This window comes from Protomyctophum bolini (assembly GCF_963924005.1).
Source record: "Protomyctophum bolini genome assembly, chromosome: 11".
In the NCBI taxonomy this organism is placed as follows: Eukaryota; Metazoa; Chordata; class Actinopteri; order Myctophiformes; family Myctophidae; genus Protomyctophum; species Protomyctophum bolini.
This window is the reverse complement of record NC_137872.1, coordinates 31,355,716-31,381,515: the sequence shown is the minus strand read 5'-3', so window position 1 is coordinate 31,381,515 and position 25,800 is coordinate 31,355,716.

Genomic DNA, 25,800 nt, shown 5'->3' with positions numbered 1-25,800 from the left:
GACTTAAAAGTATTCTTTAAAGAAACAGACACTCACGCCCTATTACACAAAACGTCATTCCACCCGACACACTCCTACACAGGAATAGTCAAATCACAACTACTAAGATTCCATAGGATTTGCACGCAAAGAAGTGATTTCAAAATAGCTTGTAAAACTCTATTTAATGCCCTCAGACTAAGAGGATACACTAGGACCTTCCTCCGGAAAGCCCAAAAAACCTTCTTAGAAATAAAAGTGCGAGATACAGGCCCCAAATTGGCCCTGATAACCAGTTATTCAACACAGAGCACACTAGCCAACAACAGAATAAAAAGGAATTTTGAGAACCGAACAGACGATCTTCTAAAAGATTATAAAATTATATCGGCCTACAGAAAAAATAAAAACCTTAAAGATTATCTAGTACACAGCAAGCTAAAAGAAATCAACACACCAGCACGCCAGGGACCAGAATACTTCAAACCCAAACAATTAGTAAAAAATAGAACCACAAAACGCGTCTTGGAGATTAAACAACAAATAACAGCCAGAACCAGCAACTGCATTTATTTAATCACATGTGAAAAATGTGGTTTACAATATGTCGGAGAGACAGGTAAAACAATAGGTACTAGGCTGGGACGACACAGATACAATATTAACAATGCCAAAAAGACAACCACAAGATTGGTGCAACATTTTATGGCGCACGGCATTGGAGCTCTAAAATGCGCTGGACTTCAACACAATCCTAACTGGACAGTAGGACAAAGACGTTTTAATGAAAAACAGTGGATTAAGAACCTCAACACGGATTTTCCTCGAGGCTTAAACATGCCTAAAATTAGATCTTGAACACTAAAAAACTTAAACTCAGGATTAAACTGGAGAAATCTAAAAGTGATTGGATCAGACTTCCTTCGGATACATGGCGAATGCATTTATTCCTTGCATTGTGCCTACACATGTCGCGACCTGCGGTCGCGACATGTGTAGGCACAGTGCACTGAAATCTTTTAATTCCCCCCCCCCCCCTTCCCCAAACACTCAAATCCATTAGGGAATAAATGGTGAATGAACTCAGCCAATGTAAAAAAAAAAAAATAGAGCAATGCAAAAACTACAAATCTCCTTTCTGTGGAATTATTAAATTCCCGGGGTCAGGTGGGGTGTGAAGTGCTCTGGTCTAATGGGTTTAGTGAGTGTGGGTGAAATGTGTATCTAGTCTTCCCAACACAAAAGGCCATAGAAATCTATGGAATGTACATAACCCACATTAAGCCTGGGTTCTGTAGAATCTCACTCTGGCAGCACTGCATATTATTATTTATATCAGTTTGCCAATTAAGAAGTACTCCTGTCAGAAGACTATATGCTTGGCTTTCTTATCTCTCCGTTTGTTAGTTAGGGTGGCAGATTGCTGCAATTACTTTGCAGGAGTTGGCTTGTAAGTTGGTTTAACCCATGTTGGGCGGGAACCCCTTTTGGTGTTTTAAACATTATGTTATAATTTAGCTATTGAAAAATAGCAGATCTACAAGCTCATAGCGCGCCGCTACGAGCTTGTAGGTCTGCTATTTTTGAAAAATCGTTAAAATGTGCCTCAAATAATTCCGAAAATTGTCATGATTTTTCTTTTTTTAATTCAGGCATGAATGGTTTAATGAATGTGCTGAGGCGGTGGTGGCGGGTATGTACTGTATAGGGAGGGGTTTACACCACCAGCACCCACTCCTTAATTCTCTCTCTGCCAACAACACTCGTCCTCATTCTGACAGCCAGCCAAGCAGCGTGAAGGAGAGGTGAGCACGGGACAGGAGAGCGCATGCGTGGAGAGAAACAGACAAACAGGTTCATAGTTTATCGGGGGGGGGGGGGGGGGGGGACCTACCTCCAAAACCAATTACTTTTTGTTTTATGTTAAAAAATATTATTATAGTGAAAATTGTTGAACATTTTTGCTTTATTTGCTTTTTTTAAGACTTTTAATTAGCTTACATTTTGTGCAAATAGACCTGCTATTTTTCAATAGCTAAATTATAACATAATGTTTAAAACACCAAAAGGGGTTCCCGCCCAACATGGGTTAAACCAACTTACAAGCCAACTCCTGCAAGTAATTGCAGCAATCTGCCACCCTAACAAAAAGAAAGCCAAGCATATAGTCTTCTGACACACACACACACACACACACACACACACACACACACACACACACACACACACACACACACACACACACACTTAAACTAATAGCTAGGCAACTTGTAGAGAGACATCAAAGGGCCCCTCCAGATGGAGATCAATAGGCGGGATCAATCGTCACACACATTTTCACCACGCACACTTGAAGCCATCCCTGAACACATCAGCTTCACACAAAATGTCACAAGGCCCATTAATCGACATAAATAGATATTTAATGTCCAAGGCTTGGCTCTTCTATCATTCCCTAATTAGAATCATGCTATCAAAGAGGAGAGGATATCTTGATGGAGAAAGCACTTTGCCTAATGACTAGTAGGATGTTTTAATTGAATGTACTGGCCCTCGTGATAGAACGCAGAAACATTTTGTGAGAATGACATTTCACCGTGCTATTTAACGATGCAATACCTGGGCTATAGCTTTGATGTATAACCAAGAGCTAGGCGTAATCAGTAAAATACATTCATTCCTGCCCGGCAGAAGAGGATGTATTTGTGTCATAAAACCCGCGATGATAAGTTAGTGAATCCTCGCTATGATGGAGTTCTTATCCTAAGGCAATGCCGCGGCAAGATTGTAGTGTTTTCATTATCAACTAGGAGCAAGGAAGGAAGTTCAGTATATCCACAACGCTAATGTGAAATAATACATCAAATCTCAAACCATCCATGTTTCTTAGTTGTCTCTACAGTTTTGAAAAACACTCCAAAGCGCCGGTCATCAGGCATCACATACAGTATGTCATAATAAACACATCAGAAGCCAGCTTGTAATGACAATATGTCAATATATATTGTGTGCGTGTGTCATATGTATTATGAAGCCAGCATGATGGCGTCATGAGACTTGTTACAAGGTACACATTCAAGATCAGGCTATTATACTTCCCTTCATAATGGACTCCAATGCGCACGCTGGCCTGGTCCAGGCGCCAAAACATCTTTAAATAATAATGGACTCTAAGCCATAACAACAATCGCATCAGAAATTGCCAGAATTATAATATCATGAATCTGGCACGATGGCCAAGTCAGCAATACAGCATGAGCTCTATATATCTTATGTAAAGTAATTCATGAACTCATACTCGTAGATTTACAGTAAAGTGACTTTATTGGACTGAAATGGTGAAATCCTACAGATGCATATTAGCAGACACACCATGCAGTTTCTCTCTCTCTCTTTGTGTGTGTGTGTGTGTGGGGGGGGGGGGGGGGGGAGTAATGTGGGGCTGTCACAAATGTAGGGTTGTTACAAAATCCCAAGGCACACACACCTGCAGTCCACAATGGTGTGACTCAGTGGGAACTATATACACACACAGACAAATAAAGCATAATATAAAAATAACATCCATCCAAACATTCACACGGTGCAGCATTTGTGAACCCATATACCCTCGTAACTCATGCACACACCCAGTACCGTACCGCACGCACACACGCACGCACACATACTACAGAGACTGACTGCTTATAGACCTGAGATAACAGAAGCTTACGATGGTAGTTATGACAGATGTTAGTATACAAGCCGTCATGCACAATAATCCTTCTTGATATTATGTAGACTTGTACTGCATTGAGTGCATCTATCCCACTTAAGGACACTATATATGGACCGTATATGTGTGTCCTCTCCTTTTCTCATTCTCTGGGCACAACAAGCAATTAGCCAGACATCCTGTTGTTCCCTCTCGCCTCTCTCAGACAAGTCAACTACAGTATACGACCTTCTGGATCAGAGTGTAACTTTGGACAGTCGTTCATTCACTCTACAAAAGGCAATGTGCCTCCTGAGGCTAAATAAAGCCAACAACTCCTATACTCAATCTGCGGTTTGTTTAGTTGTTTAGCGTCCAGTCCGTCCACGCAACAGAAAAAAAGGTGTTAATGCATTGATTCCAATGATCCAACTATACATCGATATGTGAAACGGAAACTCATCCTTCTTGTGTGACCTATTGATCTGAAACACCAGGATATACCAGGATGTCCATCTCTTGGTGTCCAGACCACTTTGACTATATACCAACGTGAGATCATCCCACAGGGTTGGATCTGCACAGTGTTCCCATCTGCCTTGACAGATCTAAGCAAGTTACCATCAAACAGTCTTACAACTACATGACATTTAAAAAGTTGAGCTCCCCTACATGTCTTCTATATCCCCACAAATACCCAATTTTGAACAATCAGGCTTTCTCATCATATCTGGGTTTTCATGAACATTGGTCTCAGAACAGGCCAACTGAATACATTGAACATTAAACATAAATGGGAGACAGACTTGGGATGCACTTATGATGATGTGGATTGGGAAATCATTTTTAGAGAGGGCTCAGAGGGTTCTGATTTCCACCAAACATAGACAGATGCAATTTGAAAAATGTCATAGAACTTACATTTCCCCTATGTGCCAAAGATGTAAGATAACAGAAGGCTGCCTATTACATGTATATGTTATGGAGCTGCCCACTTCTGATTGATTACTGGAAGTTCGTCATGTCTACTGTCTCCGATATCATAGATGTTGAAATACCACATGATCCAAGAATTTGGTTACTGGGTGACGTTACATTGATCAACACACATTTTTAACAAAGAGTATTTTGTGTTACTCGCCAGTACAGCTGCGAAGAAAATTATCTTGGTTAATTGGAAATCTGAAAATTCACCTTCACGGAGACACTGGCTGAATGAGCTTTCATCATACTGTACTCCTGAAATGATACTGTACAATGTAAGGAGAAAGCCTGCTACTTTTGAAAAGATATGGGGTAGGTTCTTTGAGGTTCTACCTTCAATATCTCCTCTGGGTTGATTTTGTTTTAGTTTTATTTATCATTTTTGATACACAGCGCCCCCCACCACATCAGGACATTGTGGTACTGCTGCTAAAACTGCTTTAGAAGCCAGACAGACTCAAACCATTTGAAATGCGTTTGAGGGACATAAACAATATGATATTAAATATTAAAAACCGTTTTAAAATGCACGTTGTAGTTCCTTTAAACCACCTCTGCAACCAACTGTAGACCATAACACGACGAGACAACTCCAACATGCACATCTTCTGGCTGTCCGTTCGCCACTTGCACATCTGTCTGACATCCTCTAAAGCAGTGGCTCCCAAACACTGGGTCGGAACCCACAGTTGGGTCGCAGAGCAATTTCTATGGGTCCCTTTATTGTCTCCACCAGGCCGAAGGCATGGGGAGAGAGTATGTTTTGCACTCCGCCCGTGTGTGTCCCTGTGTGTGTCCGTCCATCCGTCCGTCTGTTACCAGCTAATCTCCGGCACCGTTAACCCGATTTTTTTTTGGGGGGGGGGGCCTATATAAGCGATTGCGACAACGACACTTTGCAATTTTTCAAAATTGCGACTTTTCTAGTTGAATGAAGAAATCAGGGAAAAATCTAAGAAATCTAAGAAAAGTTAGAAAACAAATAATAGCTGATCTAGCCGATCTACAAGCTCACAGCGCTCGTTGTGAGCTTGTAGAGATGCTATTTTCACTAGTTCGGGTCACGGGAAAACAACAATTTTCTCTTTTGGGTGACAGGGTAAAAAGGTTTAAGAACCACCGCTCTAAAGTTACTTGGTACTCACAAACAGGCCCCACTCAGTGAATTCAGCTCAACTCCATATAGCATTAGATCATTTATTTAGTTAGGACTAGTTTATCAGAGTCTAAGTTTGCCCTTTTCCTCTTTCAGAAACACACATATTATCCATATCCATATTACTACAGCTCAAAATGCAGACACAAAGCATGTGTGTGTGTGTGTGCTCACCCGCAAGTGTGTCTCGTCTCATTCAAACACCAACTGAAAATGATGCTTGTTTTAATTAACATATATATAGAGATCTCCCGATACTGTATCGGTATCGTAAAAGTATCGGATTGGCCCTTATTTGGTCACATCGGGTCATATCGGTATCGGCGAATATGCCAGTCTAACCAACCGGGGTAAGGGGTTGACACTATGGCAGGTAAATAAAATGTTGGGGCAGGTGGAGTTTGCTTTCCCCAAACTGCACATTTGAGTGAGGAGTCTGCTATAAACACAACACGATATATATAGCTAGATAGCTATAAACACACTATTCCCGGTCAGTGGACTTCCAAATAAGATCTGTTTTTCTTTTTGCTATTTTTTAGCACCATATAGTAGCGGGTCTGTCTGTGTCGGCTCTCAGGTGCATTCAGTCACTTTTTGTTTCTCCACACCTTCCAACCGACTGATCACCACACTTCATTGGACTTCCAGTCTGTAGTAATCTGTAGTAGTCTGTTCTGTTTGGTGGAGAGACCTTTACAGATGATACCTGTTCAACCTGTCCTGCATGAAAGGTCAGTGCATTTGTCTAAAGTGAATGTGTTGTTCTCTCTCTCTCTGTGTGTGTGTGTGTGTGTGTGTGTGTGTGTGTGTGTGTGTGTGTGTGTGTGTGTGTATCTGTATGACTGACTCTGGCTTCGCGTGGGTCTCTCTCATTACATTACTGTACATATTTATACAAGCCTCCGTACCAGTTGAATGTGCGCCGTCCCGCAACGCAACACCGCTTGTCATTTCATTTCCTCTAATGAAGCCCAGCTAAGCTCACAGGCTGTGTATTTTCTCGGGCGTGTAATGTACCAGGATGCGTGTACAACTTCCAACCTCCCCAATCCGGCCAAAATATACAAAACACCTACAAGCTCACAAAGTGTGAGCTATTGCATTTTCAACCTATTGGATTCCCATCAATGATGTCACTGGTAGGCAGGTTTCTGAACTGTCCACGGGCCTCCTCAGACAGAGTGAGAAGGCAATTAATTTTTTTAACCATATTACAATTAGCATTTTTTACCTATTATAGCAATTAGCATCAGTGAGGACCAATTATATGAAGATAGGCTGGAAATGGGTGAAGAAACTTCCGTGAAAGGAAATCAAATAAATGTGTTGTTCACATGTCAATGTCAATAACCAGAATATTAGTATATTGGTGCAAAATGTCAGGCGATGTGATTGGACATGTTTTTAAGCCACAGTAGGAACAGTACAGTCGTGTACAGTACATAAGAGACCGTATAGCTCACACTTGTGTACACTGCACAGTATTTCAATTATTCTCTGCACTTCAATCATGTTTTACATCGTAGCCATTAGCTATTCTCTTAGCCAACAGCCAACATATAACAGCTTGAAATAATGTCATTCACGGGCATAAAGTTAATTGTCTTTTGCAGAAGGCAGTGCCATTAACATCGAGGACATTATATCCTCAACAGTACAGTATAGTAGTATACAGTATATCAGGTGGGAAAGTTCCCTGAGAAGTTATTAGAGGCCGGCCCCTAGACGGTCCCTAGACGGTCGCAAGCAATGGAGCAATATATTAGCAGGCAGCGAGAGTTCAGCGGTCAAGCAGGCAAACCTGCCAGAAGTCAAGGCAACTCGGCAGACAGACACACAGTCAGCTGTTGATGTTTTTAGGCTAAAGGGGTTTATTGCCTACCAATAGTGAACTATAATGGAGTGATTTGTCTTGGATTAATCGTATAGGGCGATCCAGTATTATGGGACAGAAGCAGCGTTGATTATGACAGCACATTTTGATTTACTTTTAGTCGTATAGGCTTTTGAATAGAATTGAATTTAGTTTTTGTCATAATTATTTTCGTCATCTGGAATGTTTTAGTTTTAGTCAGATTTTAGTCGACTACATCTACAGTCGACAAAAATGTGCTTTGGCAGGCCTTGATTGCGTCGTAATGGCAGAGTTTACACTTTATGGTTGCATGCTAAAAATAGACAATCTACAAGCTCACAATGCATCGCACTGCGATGCGTTAACTTGTGACCTTGTAGATCTGCTATTTTATTTGCGACAACCACAACATCCGAGCACAACCAAACATAAAATGACTTCTTCTTCTCAAACAGTCCCTCCCTAGCATTTTATAGTTTTAAATTTGTTGGCATAATTGTCAATATATTTAGTCTTATAGTTTTAGTCATCACGGTGTCGTTTTTTTCGTCAATGAAAAAAGGCTGAACAATTTTCGTCATATTTTTTGTCTAAATAAATAGCAATCAGCCCTGGACAGGAGAGAAGTTTAAAGCTTCCTCTTCCAGCAGCCTGTCAGAGAGGCCCTCTGTTCTGTTCATACCGTACCTAATGAGGCATAACCCCCGAGCAGTGACAGATCTGCAGGACCGTCCCGTCCGGGGCACTGCATGCACGCCTCAGGCCTCAGGCATATAAGGCCATCGGCTCTGTCTGTCGGTCGCACTCCCTGCATAGCTGTGGAGTTACTAGGGCAATGACTTCAGGGACTATGGGGGCTAGACAGAAGACCCCCGATGGGCTGGGGCCATGTTATCAGCATTCACCGGTCATCTTTAGGGAGCCTCCGTGTGACACAGAGATCTTCTAATGAGGTGAACGTCTTGACACACACACACACACACACACACAGAGGAGGAACTATTGCGTTATGCAGTCTAATGTTCTCCCCTAATGACAGCATGCAGGAGGGATAGGCTGGTAAAAGGAGGCACATGCCCTGAGCACTCATTGTAACCCAACAAGCCAAGTGGAAGATAACAGAGCTCCATGATTTATGGAAAAGAAACGGTGGTGCTGTTCGGTACCTCTAAGTGGAGGGCGCGGATGAAGGGATGGAGAGAGAGAAAGAGAGAGAGAGATGGGACAGAGAGAGCCATCATTTATTCCTTAATAAACATGGAGATTCACTCAGCTCTCACATGTGGAATGACCTCTTCAGTCAGACCGACGGTGGAGATGAAGTGAAGTGACGTTAGGGTTACATTTATGGCGGCTCAACATTTTCCTCTCTCTCTCCCTCCCTTTTAAGTTGTCTGTCTATAATAACTTCTTTTCTCAAGGGCAGCTTTCATTTAGAGTAAATAGAGACATCCACCTCTCCCTCTGGTTCCTTTCTTCACATCCCTCTGTGAAGAGGGATGTATACGGTATACAGTATACAATATACAGTCCACCTCAATGCCATCGAGGCTTTACTCCAACAAGAAAGGGAAAAGAAGAAAAGAAAAATGCAATAAAGATGACGATATCTGATTATTATATAAACAGTCCATCACATGTCTAACAAGACCTCGCCAATCGCCATATTGGTCTGCTATACGGATTGATTTTGCAATGTTTCCCTGAACCCCTAGAACCCCTATAGCCTGGCACTGATGACGTGGATTCACTCACATGTTCCTCCATGCGATACCGGAGGAGATGGAGGAACACGTGAGTGGATCCACGTCATCAGTCTGGCAATGCCAGGCTACGGAACCCCCAGTGACCCAGTGAAATGACCAGAACAGACTGCTCCAGGCTGTGGCTGTAGCAGTTTAACTATGAAACCAGCACGAGATAAGCTCCGTATTGTGGTCGCCCACCCTCTTTACTGTACATATTTTGCTTTTATATGATTTCTTCTTTTTTTTTTTTGCATAGTAGGCCTACTGTATATTTGTCATTAAATGTTCTGATGAATTGAAAATGGAGGACCCACATGGAAACAATATGGATGGACGACTGGACGTAATATATTATTGGCTGAAATTGGTTATTTCAAGCATACCGGTACGTAAGAGCACACACCATATTTAGTTTTACAGGAAGTAAACACCATTATAACAATGTATTATTATTTATTTGTATTATACATGTTTTGTTGGGGCATGTAATATATATGCACAGTCACAATATGACAGGTGATGTGAACGGGTAAAAAAAAACAGAAAAAGCATTGAATCTTTCTTCCATCTCCAACGATATCCGCGGTCATTATTCATTCCTTGGCATCGCATCATGATAACTACATGAAAAGGCCAGTAACCCTGGTGTTCTTTCATCTTGAGCCAAAAAGAAAGCTCGGAATTTCTCGACACAAAGACTACTGCGTGACAGCGGATGAGAGACGGATGGACACCAACAAGACATGGGAAAGGTCTCTTCTCTATAGTGGTGGTGGTGGTGTGGGGGTGGGGGAGGGGGGGGGGGTGTTCAGCCCTTTCCCTGCACTGAGCCAATCCCACCCATTGAGGACCAGAGATTCTACAAATGTCATCTAAATCCTGACAAGTTTTCTGAAAAACCCTGTTATTATATCAGTGGTTCTCAAACTATTTCATGTCGAGGACCACAAAGATTTATAATGTAATTGGCCTCGTAGCGCTGCCTGCACCGCTATACGAGCTTGTAGATCTGCTATTTTTCAACAGCAGTATAAAATAATGGTTAAAGTGGTTAAAGGGACACTTCTCCCTTTTTGCAAAAAAATATATGTATATATATATATATGTTTAGAAGCTTTAGATCACTTTCCTGGGGGTATTTATGTGTGTAATATGTGGTTTTAGATATTTTAGATTGTAGCAGTGAGCCTGTTGTCTCTGATGTCATGGACACTGGTCTCACTACCTTCCTGGACTACAATTCCCATAATTATTTGGTGCACTGCTCCTCCTTGTGGATAGGGGGAGAGCTGTCTTACTGAGACAACATGTAGTCCAGGAAGGAAGTGAGCCCAGTGTCCATGACATCAGAGACAACAGGCTCACTGCTACAATCTAAAATATCTAAAACCACATATTACACACATAAATACCCCCAGGAAAGTGTTCTAAAGCTCCTAAACGTCATTAACATATATTCTTTTGCAAAAAGGGTGAAGTGTCCCTTTAAAAGATGCATTCTTCTAGGTCTTATAGGTAACGGGTTAATGCCACATGACAGCTCAGTGTCATTCCCTTTTTGCACGGGGCTATTTTTAACGTGATACATCAGCCAGCAGTGTGAGAAACAGTGAACAGAACTCCCCCCAGTGCCAGCGGTACAACAGTATACATAAAGACGATTCTTCCGAGACAGCCGATCTGTCCTATTGTCAGTGTTCACGTCACCACACAAAGTCACCCGATAAGCATGCGGTGACAGCCATCAAGAAAGAGCTGCCTGGAAGGATATATTCTGCTCACAAATCGTCACCCGGACTCGAGGGGAAATCGGTCGTCATTATTATTGTCCAACACTGTTTTCAGAACTGTCCTCAAATAGGCCTACTGTATTACCTACAGTATACAATGGGTTGGTCTTCTCACCTCTGAAAGATGGAGTGCCATGATTTTATCCCACCTAAAACATGATCATTGATTATACTAGGAGGAAGTGTACAGAAAGTGTTAAGGGGATGATTTCACGATGTCACTAAAGTGGTGTATTTCGATTGAAGGCTTTCAGCTTTCAGAAGAAACCAAAAAACAGGGGCGACATATTTGAATATTATAACCACACCTGGGTTTCTATTAGATATAATGTTAACTCCATAGACACATCCAACTCCATAGACACATCCAAAACAGAAAAAAAGTACAAACGTCAAGGCACTCCATCATGAACATTGTGTCTACAGTAAGCTGGCAGCATCAAATCAAAGGCTACTCGGTGACAGAAAGCAGCCTACAGTCCGACCATCACAAGCTCATCCGTAAGCCCAGGTCAGAAAGGGTGTCAATAGTGTTTGACCTCTGATTCCAAAGACACACGACGTCAGCCCAGAGAGAAGGAGCAACGACACACAGAGTCAAACCGAGAGATAATAGCCATGCAGGTTCATGACACTTTAGACCAGTAGTTTTCAACCTTTTTTCACATCAATGCAGAATCATCCCCATCCCCAAGAAGGCCAAGTCACGGGCCTTAATGACTACAGACCCGTCCGTCGCCCTGACCTCTGTCGTCATGCCGGTCCTGGAGAAGCCTTGTCCTGGCTCACCTGAAGCGCATTACAGATCCTGTGCTGGACCCGATGCAGTTTGCCAATACAGAGCCAATAGATCCACGGAGGACGCCGTGAACATGGCTGCCAAGGCCCATGATGGTTCCGTTCTACACAGCCATCGTGGAGTCCATCGTCACACACTCCGTCATCACCTGGTTCCCCGCTGCAGCTGCTAAAGACCTCACCAAGCTGCAGCGGGTGATTGGCTCTGTGGAGAGGGTTGGCCCTCCCTCAAGTCACTGCACGACTCCAATTATGGCCGACCCATCCCACGCTGGCCACGGCCTCCTCCTCACCCTGCTCCCTTCCGGGAGAAGGTTGCGGCTGCCGAAGGCTACGAAAGCCCGCCACAGACAAAGTTTTTTCCCCTCAGCTGCCAGGCTGCTCAATGACTCTGGCTTCCCTTCCGCCCCTGTCCCCTAGTGACACCGGCCCTTTGACACCAGTAACATTGTTTCACTATGAACTATAACTCTGCACTTCGTATTTATTTTCCCTACACAGTGTCATCTTGTGTCTGTCGGTTGTTGTGTTTTTTGTGAACAAAAATAATTGAACGCACACATGTCAACGTCAAAACAAATTCCTATGTGTGTAATACACAATGGCAAATAAAAGGTATCTGAATCTGAATCCTCGTCAACATGGTACACAAAAGGCTGTCCTCAACATCAGCATCAGACATGCCAATACAATATGTGAGTATATGGTATGCTGCATGGCTGGGAAGCCAGGATCGAGGGGACCATTTTCCTCGTCACTGCACTAGTGGCTCCTACTGGCCCGTTTTAATTGGGAGGGGACCTCGGAGAGATTAAGTGTACACTCTCAAAGTGAAATTCAGAGCCGCCAGGTGAAAAGAAGAAGCGACCTTTGACTCCATGTGCATTGGACGAGGCATCTGCTTGTTTACACCCTCTCCAGATCAACAGTGGGAATTTCTGTGTGACGTAGTTTGCATGTTCACCCCGTGTCCCCCAGGAATCCTGGTCTCTATACTGCCTCCCCCTGGCCAGCCGGGGCGCCTGATGGAGGTGAGAGGAACAGGTTGGAGTAACGTGTTCCTTCCACGCCCTACTGTACATCCAACCGGCAAAACTCCCCCCCCTGTCAGGTGAAAAGAAGCGGCTTGGACTCCTCATGCATTGAAGGAAGCATGAGGTCAGTCCATTGCTCTCCCCAGGTTGGCAGAGGGAGTGTAGCGCCCAGGATTACATGATTAGACAATGACACTAAAAAAGGGTTACAAAAAGTGTAATGTAGTGACCACACCACGCGCATGCAGGGGGAACTGAAAATGACTAAACTACAGTGGAAAAATATAAAAAATAAGAAAACTATTGTTTACAAAGCAATTTGGGGTTAGCCTGCAATAACACCCACTGCATATAAATAGTCTGAAGTGAAGGTTATCACAAAAAGGGAGCGTGCAGCTGCTGCCCTTGTTGGAGACGGTTTGTTGTGATGGCCCTCGCGGTATAAGTGCATCCTCCACAAAACCCCTGCATTTGACACGGACGACTGCTGAAGGGCTGTCCCCAACAATCACGTCTCTGACAAAGGGAGCCGGGCCAGGAAACTGACTTGCACAAAGGGCAATAAGCCTAAAAATAATTACAAAGCCTCTGGAGAGAGACTGCATGTGCTAAATACACTGGCCATGAATGAGTGTCATCATGAGGAGGGCTTTGACAAAAGGCAGAAATATAATGGGCGAGGAGAACAAGTGGCGCGGCCAGACTTGAAATTCCATTACCTGAACACAAATGTCAGTCACATGCCTTTTAAACCCCCTCGATGGCAACAACCTCCCAACTGTAGCCTCTCTCTCAACTCCAAGGCTATACGTTTTACACTTGTTCATGTCCATTGAGTTTGTATTGTTTTACTAGTGTTGATTCGTTTAGTCATAGTCATTTTAGTCTATCTATTTTTATTTGACGAAATTATCAATATACATTTAGTCATAGTTTAGTTCTTGTTTCGTTGTCATGGTTTTAGTCGATGGAATCCACACTAGTTTTAACTTGTCAATGTGTTCATTTGTAAAACACTGAACAAGTGCAATATTTTGTCCATATTTGTATCCATTTTGTCAACAGTGTAGATGAAGCCTTGCTAAGACCAACCTTACGCCTGATGAATGGTGTATATTTGGTTGCACATCGTGCCACAGATCAACGTACCGGTACAAGCTCACAACACATTGCATTGTGATGTGAAATCAGGCGTGACATAAACATCAACCAATGTGTTAGGGTGATTTATCACGGCGTTGACACATCTCATTCAACTGCCCCGAATAGATAGTAAACTGTCTTCAGCAGAAGGGATTATCTCCTTTATGAATAGCAATTGCTTTGTGAAGAGACTAAGGTCTTTATGTTGCACTAGAAAGCTCTTTGGGTCAACTGCTGTCGTTTTTAAATGTGCTATGAATCAATTTGACTTGACTTGACTTGGCTTGGCTTGACTATAGACTAGTTCAGGGCAACATAGCACACCTACCTGATCAGGTGACTATAGTCACATGCACTCTTTGCCTGATCAGAGCGGCTATTTAAACTGCTCTGCCTACACCTGCTCATTCCTGGCTTCTCTCCTGCTGTGTTGACGTGCGTCGCTGCTGCTGCTGCTGACGCTGCCGCTGACGCTGCCGCCGCTGCCTCGCTTTGCTAACCTGTTTCTAGATCCCCTTGGGGTCTTAATTAATTCGCTGTAATTCTATTTGGCTTATAACTTTAACTAATTTAAATTGTTCATAATACAGGGAATGAATAGAGGCAGAGCCCCGATGGCAAACTATGCCTCATATATCTATGCTCAATTATGCTCAATAAATATATATTCCAAATTCATTCTAAGCGGTTTTTGTGTGTCCGTTTGACTCCCCCACGCAAGGAACAGAACGGACTCTGTCCAGGCCTTTAGTTGACACTCTACTCTCCCATCATCACCTTCCCTTCCCTTCCCTTCCCTCTTCTCATATCCAGTGGTGGAAAATAACGAAGTACAATTACTTCGTTACTGTACTTAAGTACAAGTTTGGAGAATTTGTACTTTTATTGACTACTTTTCTTTTGCTGTATTTTTACTTTTACTTCGTTACATTTACAAGGGAAAAATCGTACTTTTAATGCGCTATATTTAAAATCGGACACCTCGTTACTCGCTACAAATTAAATAATAAAATCTTATATTTGTCTTACTGGAGGAATGCGCAGTTGAGAATTGAACAGGGCTGCTCCACTCTCAGATAATAGGGGGGCGGAGTTGTGTTCTGCTGCCTGGCCTGCTTTGAAGACGGCAAGACGCACACACTGTGTTTTTTGTCACACGCATTCAACATGGATATTCACCGAGACACAGTCTTAGCAGAAGGATTTTTTATTTTTGTCCTTGCCTTATGCCTTACGCCCATGCCTTAATATTTAGCGGAAAACCAACCAATAAGTCCTTATCCGACACAAATTAACTAATCTTTCTCAGCCGTCACTGGAGCGCGCATCTAGCTACTGCATGATCATGCACGCTGACAGACAGCAGACACTGTCCCAACTCCTAACACAAACACTGAGGGAACTTGTTGTTGTACACACATAATGTGCCACGAAAAATAGCTTCCAATAGCTTAGTTGGTTATTATCGCTTCGAGGAGGTACGTGTCCATAATATCGCCACGAACGGCCAACAAAAGACATCTCTCTTCCACAGTAGTGGAGTTTTAGTAAAATAGCTGATATACAAGCTCACAACTCGTCGCGTCCGGACACGTTGTGAGCTTGTAGATCAGCCAACCCCAGCATGCGGAGATGCAGGCTCTGAGAACGTTCAGAAACTTTTGCCTTCACAATAAAAGCATGCAAAAGCCCATATAGAGAAGGAAAAATAATTCGGTGGCATTTCACATTGCAAAAGAGCAATTTTTGTAAAATGTAAAAAATATATAAAAATTAAAGCAAAAAAAGAACGAAAAAGAACTATAATAGTTTTTTTCAAACGATGAACTTTAGTTCAAAATTTGGAATGATGAACTATGAACGGAACTAGTTCATTTTAAAAATCAACAACTGTGAACTGAACTATAGTTCATTTTGAAAATAATTTTGTATTTTGCACTTTGTACTTTTTACTTTTATACTTAAGTACATTTTACGCCGGGTAAATTTTTGTACTTAAGTACATTTTATTTGAGGTACTTTTATACTTTTACTTAAGTAACTTTCTTAATGGGCACTTTGTACTTTTACTTAAGTAATTTTCAAGTAGAGAATCAGTACTTCTACTTAAGTAAAATATTTTTGTACTTTTTCCACCACTGCTCATATCCCCATCTCTCCCTAAACCCCCCCTTGTGTTTGCTTATCATCGACACACACCACATCCCTCCCTGCATCCCCCATCGATCCCCTTATTGAAACAGCCCTCATTTGCAGTCTCCTCCTTGACATCTCTCTCCCTCTTTTCCAAACTCTTGACAGGTCGCGTAGATTTTTGTCAGTTTGCTGCTCTTCCCTAATCCTTCAGCAGACTTTTCTCCTTTCACAGATGCACGGCTAACTGGGGAAAAACGCAGCCCCCTCGGTTCAGTGGACCACGAAGACATTTCAGCATGTGACATAATGTTATATGAACAAATGCATACAAATCCTATATTTGTGTATAAATGCAGTACGAAAGTATAATTTGTTCAGACGTTGACATGGCTGCATATAATGACGGATTCTAAAGTTAAAGAACAGTACCACTTTTTATGCAGTTCTGTAAGACTGACACGGTTAATAGAGATCTCCTCCAATCGACACTCATTATGAATGGAATTAATGGTTCCATAACTTGATTAGAGCACTTTAAAGTAATGTGCACATTGTACAGCTCTCATCAAAATGTTTTTTCAAACATAGCCGATATACAAGCTTGGTATTTGTGAAATTCGATTACATAAAATAAGTTTCACCTATAGCAGTGCCACGGTTAAAGTTGTTAAAGTTAAACTGACTGAGCTTGGTGTTTGTTTGGGAGATTTAGCTGCAGTGGGTAAGTTATTGTATGCATATAACTCATGAGCAGAGGATCCTAGTGGAGATTATTGATACCGTGTACACTATACGCTCTCATTTAAAGTACCTTTGTTTGTCCTTTAAGGCAGGTGTTAAATCACTGCATGCATACGGATTTAATTCATTCAATCTTTCATGTGTGTATCGGATTAGTTGGTATAATTACGAGGATTTAAAGAACGCAATAAATGCACTGCTAAACAAAATACCAAATGTGTAGTTTATATAATAATTGCTGTGTAGTTTCCTCATTGTGCACAGACTTCCCCCGGACCCCTCCAGCCGCCATCGGATGCATGGGGCTGGAAACCAACTGGTTCTACACATAAAGGGGCCACGGCTCAATTATCCCATTCTGACCGGGCACCCATTTTGGTGTTGGCATCATGTTATGCTTTAGCTATTGAAAAATAGCAGATCTACAAGCTCATATCGCGCCACCGAGTGGCGCGATACGAGCTTGTAGGTCTGCTATTTTTGAAAAATTCGAAGAACGACTGACATTTTTAGAATCTGATCTCAGGTCAGAATGGGTTCATCAGACCAGTGTGTGTCCAGTGGAAACCTCGTATGAATCTGATCTCAGGTCAGAATGGGTTATAGAACAGAATAGTGAATAATGTATGCCCGAGGATAGACTTACAAAAATAAATATTTAACTTTTGACATTTCACATAACTACCCAGGGGATAGAGATCTGTATCTCCTTCAAGCCCAGGCCGGGGCCACGGATGGAAATTATGTTTTCACCGCAGTGTGTCTCAGTGTGTGGCTGGCCTGCTAATCTCAGCCGCCTTATGCTGTATATCTTTATGACATTTATGTCTGGCCATTTTGGGCAAGGTTTCAACCCAATCTGAGCCCCATGTTGACTTCCCATTCTGCAATGTAAGACATTTTACACTGATCAGTCCAGTGGTTTGCAAGATTAACATGATAATGATGATAACGACAATAATGATGGCCTGGGCCATGGCTCAGCGGTCCAGGCACCGTGGCTGGCAATCCAGTCTGGCAGTGTGCCGCGGGTTCGACTCCCGATCCCGACGGCCTTTACTGCATGTCTTCCCCCCATTTCCTGTCAGCTTACTGTCTGTCCCTCCATACAATATACAAAATAAAGGCGAAAGCCACAAAAAAATAATAATAATGACAATAAATACATAATACATATTAACTGATCCCCACTCCTTTGGGCTATTTGTTGTCACTGTATAGTTGCACATAATGACATTTGTCCTCATTTACCCATCCTAACTATTAGCAGCAGTGGACGCCATTAGCCCAGGCGCCCCGGGGAGCAGTTAGGGGTTAACAGGCTCAGGGATACTTTGACACACAGAGCGGAGACCTTCTCTTTCCCAGGAAGCCTCTCTACCCACTCAGCTAAGGCTGCCCACTCCAGAAACACACGCACGCGCAAACGCACGCACGACAGAGCCACACCATATAAAATGAGAGGCTGTACTATGCTGTCCTTCTGGTAATGTGTACAATACATTTTGATGATGATCAGTACAGCGGAGAGTGAACTATAAGCTCCGGACAAAACACACACAGAACGACCCTCATATCATGTTTATGATATGATGTGTTTTTAAACGTGTTCTATGCACTGTCATGAAAAGCGCTATACAAGTCCCAGATATCATTATTATTAATATTATTATTATCATATACTGTAGACTGCTAGACTCCTTTAGAGCCAAGCGGTAAAACAGTGGTTCCCAAAGTGGGGTCCGGGGACCCCCAGGGGTCCTTGAGGTAGTTCCAGGAGCTAAAGGATAGTTTGGAACCCTTATGGGGTCTGTAACTCTGAGAGTGTACACTCTCAGAGTTAAATTAACATTGGTTTTACAATATAAATTGGGGTCCCAGAGATAGAAATGCCATTAAATGGGGGCCTGTGGACCTTTGTCTGTTACAGGCCAGACGCTCAAATGTTGGAAAAATGTCAATGCCCCTACGATCGGCTTTTGGCTGAGGAATTTAACTACCAGTTTGGCACATGAGAAACTAACGTATGTAATTAGGAAGAAACCAGCTGTATTCAATAAGAAATGGGAGAGGTTCTTGGACTTCATTAACACAATCAGCGGCGGGATTCCTTCAAAATAGAAGCTCTGGTGTGGCGGAAAGACATGGCCGCTTTTACTCTAACTGGGGGTCCTTGAAATTAAAATGGTTGAGAATCTCTGCTAGAGCCGTAAAAGTCTTCTCTTATGGGGGTCCCTGGCATTTCAAACGGGTGTCCACAGGCTAATGAAGTGTCAATTTGGGGGTCCTTGGCATGAAAAAGTTTGGGAACCACTGCTGTGAAACAATATATAATAATAAATGAATGCAACATCCAATCCACATCAAATTGGAGCACCTCTATAACGGTGTTTCCCCCAAAATGGGTTGGGTCCCATTCTGGGATCACGCAACCATTCTTCGAACCATACATCAGCCAGCTAATAGAACGAAGAGGAGAAACATTAACTCTATCCTGTGTATGTTATTCAGTATGAATTGGTACAGATATGACGCATGAGATGGTTAAAATAAAAGCCCATAAATGGTGAATGTCATTATGTCAATGATGTGTGGAAAAACACACCGAACATCAATCAATAATGGTGAAGAAACATAATGCATGTAGCCGATGAAAGGAAAAGGAACAACGAGCTGAACTAAGTGGTAGACAGCATGTTTACGCTGTAAACATGCTCATGTGTGAACACACATTAGCATTCATTTGCTAGTCATTTCTCTCTTGTCTTTTTGCGGTTTTTTGTCTAGAGCCACCACTCCCAGATGAAGAGGATGTTGTTGGACAAAGACCGTGGCGATCCACAAACTGACACATTGTCACAACATCCTTAAGTCAAATGCCAAGTCAAGCAAGTTGCTGCACCCGTCACCGGGGATGAAATACTCTTTGGTGCGTGTGTGTGTGTGTGTGTGTGTGTGTGTGTGTGTGTGTGTGTGTGTGTGTGTGTTGGGAGTTGCAACAGTTGAGGTGTCATGCCCACAGACAGTCACAGACTTGCCTTCCATCCCTCCTAATCCTGAAAATGTGTGTTCAGCCAGAGGAAAGAGAGAGGCAGAGGAACAAGGACAGATGCGTGTGTGTGTGTGGGGGGGGGGGGTGAGAAAGAGACAGCGAGAGAGAGAGAGAGAGAGAGAGAGAGAGAGGGAGGATGGGCAGGTCCTGCAGCATCCCCCCCCCCCCCCCCCCCCCCCCCCCCCCCGAGATCAATTGTACAAACTTCTCCATGAGTGCGTGCTCCCTTGCCCCTCGACGCTTTGAACCAGCCAAATCGATGCGTGTATTTGCAAGAGTGAGCGCATGTGTGTGCGGCCGTGTGTGTGTGGCTGTGTGTGTGTGTGTGGGGGCATGTGTGTTTGTCTGTGTCCGTGCGCATGCATGTGCGCCGTGCACGTGTTATTGAGACAGGGTAGGCAGTATATGGGGGAGGAGGACAATGTGAAGGAGGGTGACGTGATGGAGGAGAGAAGAGGGAAAGTGACAGTAGGCGATATTCCTCAGATCAGATATTCTTAAATGTCACTCTGCTCGAGTGTCTGTCTACGTGGCGTCTTGAAGATCACAACGTGATCCCTTCATATGCCGACGCCGAGAAGAGAGACTTTTCATCCGTAAACCACAACCGCACCCTCTCTCCCTTTCACCCACTTCAATGATCATGCCCTAGTTAAGGAAAACACTGTTGTTTTCGGCTTGTTTTCCGGGGGTTTTTTTGGCTGGAAATCCTAAACATTGTCAGGTTCACTGCTCGAATGCGACCTCAGCTAACATGACAACACACTGTGTGACGTTGGACATTTCTCTCAAGACTCACAAGGTCACACGTGTGTGACTTTGGCTTCTTCATACCCCGAAGAAGGCATTTTCTGCCGAAACGCTGGTCATCTTAAAATAACATTTCTTTTGCATCTCGTGACTACGAGTTGTGCGACCTCTCCTCCTTTCTGTTCATGTGTGGTAAACAGGACATAAATCTGATCTTCAAAGAGGACCGGTGCCCAACAGTATGACTCAGGCATAATGTAGATCTGCTATTTTCACTGGTTTGGGTACCAGCCCGGGGGACACGTAAAATTTCAGTTTTGGGTCACGGCCCGCAAAGTTTGGAAACTGCTGTTCTATGGATTACTGAGGAGGACAAAAGGTGTGTAATACCTTTCAAACCAACAAATCACTTTGACAACAAGACACAGCGTACTGTACCAGCAGTGAGGCCCTGAGGCTTTTGAGGCACGCCTGAGCGAACCGCTATAGACAACGACAAGTAGCCAGATTTTCTGAACTTGAATTCTCTGATAAAACATACTTCTATAAAAATAAAAAAACCTCATTCAGTGTTTATTTGCTTTCTATTTACCGCCTTCAGTCAAAATTATATAGAGTTGAGACTGTCACTCATCATACTGCACAATTATTAACACATGGTAATACACCAAATGCATAGAAATTGTCATCTAGTATCATAAGTAAACTAAGAACCTAACAGCCGTCTAACCGTAGAATAGCTGTTCAATGAAGCAAAGTAAATATAAATCACTGCTGTGTCTACAAAATGGGCTATCTAAATGACATATTTCAGCCTTCGCATACGCCTGCAAGGTCGTCGGGGCTAGCCAGTGCTCCGGGCTATAAGGAGGAGTCTGAAGAGGTGAGTATTCAGACTACTGCGGAAGACTGGGAGAATGGGGAGTCATCACAGCTGTGGGCATTCTGCTGTGTTATGACGGTGATACTGGCCTCTCATAGTACTGCTTAACTGAGCCACTAATTAAATGAGTCCACTAAGTGCACTAAAACACTGTCTGTGACATTCTACCCCTTACGGTTTAATTAAGCATAACAATGTGTCTTTCCACTGGTTGGATATAGACTCAAATTGTCCTGGCAACGAAATATGAACTTTCACATTCTGTTTTACAAAAGTGCTTTGGATTGGAGTTTTTTTTATCATTACCTAAAATACGTCCAATGTAAACCCGTTTGCTCTTTAACTTGCTTGCTTTGTTTGTTGCTTTTGTAATGTAAAAATCACACCCTGTGTGAAATGAGGGGCGCGCTCATCATCATACATCATCTCATTCTGGCCAATCACAATTTGCATCCTCACTTTGCTGCCCTCACTTTTATCTTCGATATGCACTTTGCTTAGCCAATCAAATCATCGCTATGGGTGATCAGACAATCACAAGCCAATGTTTGTGTTTACACAAATCCGGAAAGCTGGGCATAGTAGGGACCTAGCGCCCCTCAAAAAACTAAAACACTAAACTAAACTGTCTACAACCCATGCATGGAAAGCCAACATCTCAACCCCTAAGCCAAAGGGATATGCCTCTGAGTCGACTCGGGGGAGATATTAGACTTTTAGACCAGCAGGCTGCAGGTTGTGAGCCACTCTGCCACACATATATTCATATTTCATCTCACATACATTGTCTCCAACACTACAGAACAATTCAGATGGCAGTGAGTGCAGACTGCTTCCTTTATTAATATATATGGCTCCCCTCTCCCTCCCTGCATGGTTCTTAGTGGGAGATTTTGGCTTCACGCCTCGCTGCCACGGTCTCAGTAAATCGGCTTTCTGTGGCTGTGACAGTCATTAGCCCTGCCCCATGGCGGTAATCCTCTGGTTTCTGTCTCTAATAGAAACAGGAAGGGTTAGTGGGACTCAACTGTATATGCTGCTATGGGGCCCCACAGGGGAAGCACTGGTGGGCTGCGGACAAGGACCGATGCCCCCCCCCCCCCCCCTCCCCCAACATAAACCAACGCTGTAAACACCTCAACTATTTTCAAAATAATCTCTCTTCCAATCTGGTGAATGTTCGGATGACGCATTTCAGGAGCTGGGGGCATCTTTTTGTAATTGTTATGTGTGAGTGGAGCTTTTTTTTTCTTGCTGCTTTCGCGTTCCGGGTTGCCTCACATTTCTTTCGTCTGTGAGCCTTGAATTGTTGGAGGAGAGCCCTGGATGCCCTACGTTTTTTTTTTCCCCAACTCAAAGCAATAAAGCACATCAAATCAAAAGTGCGCTGCGAGCAGCTCTGCTTTGTAGACTGTACAGAAACAGGCAGCGCGGCTCGATCTGTGTTTTTCGGCCTGCAAAATGCATCCCCTCTGATTGTGGCCTTTGATTGCCTTTCTCTGCCGTTTCACTGCTTCTTGACGACTGTCACGTTCCAATTTCTCACTGTCTGTTCTCTTAACTCCAAACCTTTCCTTTCGCGAGTGCTAATATGAAAGTTAAGTCTGGGAAACCAGTGAAGAATTCCTGTGGTCTATACCTGAATGAGCGCTATCCAGGCCCCAACAGGATACCGCCACATTTGAGCGCACACGCACTCACGCACGCACTTGAAATATTTATGTACACATAAACAGAAGTACAACAGCCTTGCACAAAGGACATAAACACTGCCAGTGCAGTCAGATAATATATCGGAAACCAGCCAGTTACAAAGTGCATATGAGGCAGAACATTGTTACAAACGGTACAATACTTGTCAAACACAGCAGTCAACACTCATGCATGGGTAAAAGAAACAACGCCTCGTCCAAATTGAGCGGCTTCCTATAATAGCCGATACTGAGCGGTGCCTTGCTAACCGTTGTGATCGAGTTATTTTTGGAGAGGCGGCCATTTGAAGGCCCCTCACAACCAACTTGTGCACATGATGCCCTAATAGTTTACATCTGTAGCCTAGCTGTACAGCCGACTTTGAGAATTAACACCTCTCTATGGTTTTTGTTAATAATGACGACACCAGGGGTGTTAGCTGAAATGTTAGACGCACGCACACACACGCGTGTGTGCGCCACATAGGGGGTAATGTGTGGCCACTGCAAGTGTCAGACATGTGGTAAGGAGTAGGTGTGTGTTTCAGAGATGACAAGAGCTCTCACCGCTTGTCCTGTGCACGTGAAAGCTAAAGTCGGTCCCACAATAGACTACCGATAATCAATCACATCTCGGGCTCAAGCCCCCACACGTTATCAATCAATTAAAAAACCCACACAAACCCACAGTCGTGTAATCAATCACACACACACACACACAACACACACACACACACACACACACACACACACACACACACACACACACACAGCTAAGCATCAGATCCATAGGCGCCTCAACTCCCTAGATACTGCTGGCCTCAGTCAGTCACATGGATGTACTGTAGGGAGAACTGGCAGATGAGCCATGAGGTCAGGTGAGATGGTGTGTGTGTGTGTGTGTGTGTGTGTGTGTGTGTGTGTGTGTGTGTGTGTGTGTGTGTGTGTGTGTGCATGTCAGTGGTGGAAAAAGTACTCCCATGTTTTACTTAAGTAAAAGTATCAATACTGCAATATAGAAAAAGTCCGGAATTCAAAAAGTACAAAATATTGACATCAAAATGTACTTAAAGTACTAACAGTAAAACTACTCATCATTATGCAGAATGTCCCATTTCATGTTTTCAAATCTTCTTCTTTTTGTGACTTTCACCTTTATTTTATATTTTTGGGGAGAGCGATGGGGGAGTGACATGCCGTAAAGGATCGGGAGTCAAACCCGCGGCACACTGCCAAGATGGACCGCTGAGCCACGGCCCGGGCCGTTTTCAAATCTTTTGAAAATAAAAGATCTACAAGCTCACAGAGGGGTGGTGATAGTTAGATATTAAGTGGTTACTGTATATGTTATGCATACGTTTTCAAACAATTGTAGTGGAGTAAACGTGTACGATTATTTGGATCTGAGATCCAAGTAAAAGTACTGAAAATTGGAATTACTCAAGTAAAGTGCAAATACCTCAAAAGTGTAATTAAGTACAATACTTAAGTACATGTACTTAGTTATTTTACACCACTGTGTGTGTGTGTGTGTGTGTGTGTGTGTGTGTGTGTGTGTGTGTGTGTGTGTGTGTGTGTGTGTGTGCACGCGCATGTCAGTTGTGGAAAAAGTATTCGCATGTTTTACTTAAGTAAAAGTATCAATACTGCAATGTTGAAAAAGTCTACGTGCGTGCGTGCGTGCGCGCGCCCCACCACAGGCTGTGGAGAAGCCCCCGCCAGTCCCATGATAAGCGCTCAGAGCTCCTGAATATTCATGGGGAGGAATCGGGTGGCGTGGAGGTGCTCAGTTATTCATTATGCCTCTCTGTAAAAAGAAACACACCACGGTCCCACTGCGATGGAATATTAATAGCTCCCATTAATAAAATATCCCCCTCCTCCCCATCCAAAGACTTGTCGTCGAAATTCTTTTTGTGTGTTTTTTTTTCTTTTACGTCGCTTGCCCTGCGCCTATATGCAGGCCGGCGGACATTCCAGATGTATATAACCACAAGAGTGAACCGGTGAATTGTCATCTGGCATATTTGTAAACTAAACTTACTATAGGTGTTTCACTGAGGCTGCCGAGTCCATGACGGGAAAAAAGCATCTTGTCCCGAATTTGACCCGATAGCACTCACTGGTGGAAAAAGTATTCACATTTCTTCCTAAAGTAAAAGTAGCAATACTGCAATATAGAAACACTATTAACAACTAAAAGTCTGAAATTCGAAATGTTGCGCTACGTCCAACCAGGGAAACTCCCCCCTATGTCAGGTGTAAAGGAGCAACTTGGACACTCATGCATGGAAGGAAGCATGAGTTCAAGTCCGTTGCTCTCCCCAGGTTGGCGGAGGGTGTGTATAGAGCCCAGGATCACA